Source organism: Mya arenaria, chromosome 14 (genome assembly GCF_026914265.1).
Source record: "Mya arenaria isolate MELC-2E11 chromosome 14, ASM2691426v1".
Taxonomy (NCBI): Eukaryota; Metazoa; Mollusca; class Bivalvia; order Myida; family Myidae; genus Mya; species Mya arenaria.
This window is the reverse complement of record NC_069135.1, coordinates 45,436,501-45,440,972: the sequence shown is the minus strand read 5'-3', so window position 1 is coordinate 45,440,972 and position 4,472 is coordinate 45,436,501.

Sequence of the window (4,472 nt, the reverse complement as noted above, 5' to 3'; positions counted from 1 at the left end):
TATGTTTTTAAGCCAGCAAGTTCCCACAGCTTTTATTATTTACTAGTTTGGAAATAGATGAGTCTACCTCCGATAAAGTAAAAGGAACATTAAGTGTGCCAGCACTTCTTCTTTTAAATAGATAGATAGATAGATTTATTTCAGCATAAAATGTACATAGCATGGAATTAAACACATGATAAAAAATATCAGGAATAAAATATATCCATGTTAACTACATTATATATCTAAGGATAACACAAAAAAGGGATTGATAATCCCTTATTTCCATTGTGGTCCTTATATAACAAACCAGTTGACATAGGAAGACATGCTATTAAGAAATTATAATTAAAAAAATAAAATAAAAAATATCACAGTAGAAGACTGATTATGTATTAATTGTATTGCATATTTAAATATAAATAATAATATGTTAGGTAAAATAAGAAGTATCACAGTGTATCACAATTGAAGTGCTGTTCAAATACTAGATTAACAGAATGTATTCAACAATGGACAATAAAACAAGACATAAGTATCCATGAATAATAGGTATGCTAAATTAAAAATGTAAGAGTACCTTGGACATGAATCTATCTATTACAATATAAAATACATGATATATAAACAGCCCTTGTCCAACAAATATGTTTTAAGGGAAGATTTAAAAGACTTCAAAGACTTGCTGAACCTTATTTCCTTAGGGAGATCATTCCATAGTGAGCATCCTCGGTAAGCAAAGGATTTCTTACCAAAACTATTGACCTTTGGATATGAAAAACGCCTACTATCCATAAAATCAATGCCCTGAGATGTAGCAGACATTCTGAATCTAGTTTTATAATTGTGTGCCACACTAACGGGGTTAAAATGTTCACGTAGATATGAAGGGGCCAATTTGGAATGAATCTTAAAAACATGACAAAGAGTTATAAAATCAACCCTTTTGTCCACAGGTAACCAGTTAAGACAATTAAACTGAGATTTTCCAATGTGGGACCTAGATTCTAAATTTAAAACAAATCTCATTAGTTTGTTTTGTGTCTAAAGTCTAGATGGCACTGAATAAGGGACATGACCAGTAACCTTTTTGTGTGCTGGGTAAGGTACTCACGCTTCCTAAATAAGAATTTTAACCTTGTATTTGCCTTTTTCATGACCGACCTAGCCATGTCCTCAAAAGACAAGCAATTATCAATGGTTGCCTAAATATTTTACTGAAGTTTTACATTCAATTGGCAAACCTTTGCAAGTCACGTTTAGATTGCCTTTAGATTTAAGCCTCTGTTTTGACCCGAATAAAATAGTTTCTGTTTTACCCAAATGCAGAGATAGCTTATTACAGATAAGCCACTCACTAACAAGTTCTAATTCTTCAGAAAGGCTAGACTCTAAATCTTCTGTACTTTTGTCTGACACTAAAATAGCGGAATCATCGGCGTATAGGAGCAGCTTATTTCTGACAACAGCTGGCATATCATTCACGTAAATTAAAAATAAGAGTGGACCTAATATTGATCCTTGTGGGACACCACATGTGACCTTTGATTGGGAGGATAAAGTACCAGAGACTGAAACAAGTTGGTGACGGTCGGACAGGTATGAGGAAAACCATCGTGTTGTTGACTCGTTCAGACCAATGGCTTTAAGTTTCATTAGAAGAATATCATGGTTGACCGTATCAAACGCTTTCTGTAAGTCTAAGAACACCATGCCAACAAGATTTCCTTTATCCATATTAAAACGTAGGTAATCGGTCAAATGGAAGAGGCATGTCTCAGTAGAATACTTGCGTCTAAAACCGGACTGTAAACCATACAGAAGTTCATTGTTTGTCAAATATTCCTCAACTTGGTCATAGATAACCTTTTCTAAGACCTTAGATATGATGCTTAAAATGGAGACTGGACGATAATTCCCAACTTCAGTTTTGTCGTTTTTCTTAAACAAAGGAACAACACGTGCAGACTTAAGGTCATCTGGTACGACTCCTTGAATGATGGATAGGTTAATAATATGTGCAAGGGGGTTTGCTATAATGTTTGATGAGTCCTTAACAAACTTCGAGGGAATACCATCAAGACCAGTTGCCTTGTTGGAGCTAAGGCTGTCCAAGAATTTCGATACTTTACTTTCTGTAACTATTGTACCAAAACTGTTTGGTTTTACACCTTTGGACGAATAATATTGAAAAACAAAATTTCTGCCAAATCTGTTTACACACTTTGGCAGTTTATCAACAAGGTTTGCAGCAACAGTTGTGTAAATGACATTAAAAGCTTCAGCTACCTTGGATTTATCAAAACAAATTTCACCATTAACATTCAAACCAATGCTGGAAGAGGACTGGCTCTTCTTGGAAGGCAAACCAAGCTGTTTAAGGCTCTTCCATATAGACTTTGAATCATTTTTATTACATTCAAGTGTGTTCTTTAAATAATTCTTTTTTGCATTTGTAATACATGTTTGGGCATAGTTTCTTTATTTTCTAAACATACATAAATCTTCCTCAGTTTTACTTCTCTTATATTTCTGAAAAGCCTTATCTCTAGCCTTAATACTCTGAAGAACCTCATTATCAATCCAAGCCTCTGTTCTCTGCTTAATGAACATTTTCACTATTCGGATCAACCAATACTGCATCTTCATCATAGAGATAGCTTCTGAAATAATCGTGCCAGTCATTGGCAGCAATACTAGACACAGCTTCCGATTTCTTTGTACCGAGTTTTAATTGCTTCTAAAATGAGGTAGGGTTTGCACTGTTTACCAATTTAAATCTGTTCTTACATTGATAATCGTATTGCTTCACACAGCAACACATTTTAAACGCGTTGCACTTATCTTTATATATTTTAAGGTCATTGCTACCATTAGAATGACGAAATGTACGAAATGGAGTGTTTTTTATTTGTTTAAGTTGATAGCATTCTTCGTCCCACCATGGAGGTTTGTCAGACACATATTTAATTTTGCTTTTCATTCAATTTCCAGCATCATAGTTTATTTTTGTCAGTACTTCTATGCATTGATTTATACCATCGTCCATTGATTGTAAAATTAGAGCATTACGAGCAATAAGTTACGTATGTTTTCTATAAAGGTATCGCACAAATTATTTTGCCAGTTGTATCTATCATTAGTCGCATTTATGGTATCAGTCCTAACCGTAGTTTGCGATAATTCATTGGACTTCAGGTTTAACACACAGGAGATTGGAAAATGATAAGAGTAATCTGCATTTAGCACTATAATATCTGTAATACATTGCAAAAAGGTCAGTGGATGCTATCATATAATCGAATGTATTAACACCATCATTTGAAAAACATGTATATTTTCTAGGGATGGCAACGAGTAGTAAAATTAATACTCGAGTACTCGGACAATCATTCGATCGAGTACTCGGGTACTCGATTACTCGGAAAAATTGATTATGTGTTCGCAAAGACAAGATTGTGTATACATGTATCGTTAATGACGTATATTGTGCGTTGGTCGTATTATTGGTCAGTTTCACCTTTAAAGTTAACTTTCATTACGTGTTTTAACAAAAAATGATATAAAAAGAAAACAAATGTTGTTTCAGGCTTTTAATTTTTCTTATTCGTTTCATTTTATACCAGTTTGCACTGCAGAAATGAACAACAATCAGAATAACAATGAACGAAAATTAATAGCATTCATAAAAATAATGAATGAAATTCAATACGAAGTTCAGTTGTTTACTCTACATTTTTTTTTTAAGTGATAGTTTTTCGTACTATGCAATTCTTGTTTACCTCATTAATATTCATAATTCTTGATTTAAAATATCAACCAATCAATTGTGATAATCATTGCAAGAATAGTTAAAATACGCCCATTAAAAAAAACAATTCTCGATACTCTTTCGCTCGTTAGCGTCCATTGTTTGGTGAAAGGTCTCTAATTGGTATACAATAGAATTGTGTATGTGAAAGTACCGCTATCAAAACTTCGCTAATTGACATAAGTGCTAATTTGAAATAGGGGTCCTTTGTTGACAGTTTGCAACTATCACAACAACTGTCAACTAATTGACTGAGGTCAATTGTGTACACAGCGGGGATTAGAGGGACCGTAAATTGTCCTCTTGGCAACTAACCAGATCTGATATTTTGTCTGTAAATCGTGTATTTGGTGATTTTTATAGATTTTTTTTATTTTTTTCCGAGTACTCGAGTAGTGATTTGGTACTCGAGTACTCGGACGTTCGATCGAGTACTCGGGTACTCGTTGCCATCCCTAATATTTTCCGTTTAAATCGCTCGGAAATCTACCATTTAGAATATGAACGTCAAAAATGCAGCAAAAATTAACTAATGTTTTTCCAAAATTATTCCCCCGAATCATATCCTTATTGTTTCGTGGCATTTCAAAATAACTCCCCTCATATTCTACATCGCCGAATACATAGTTAAGATTATCATTGGGAGTACAATCTTACAAGTCTTTAGTACGAGAATTAA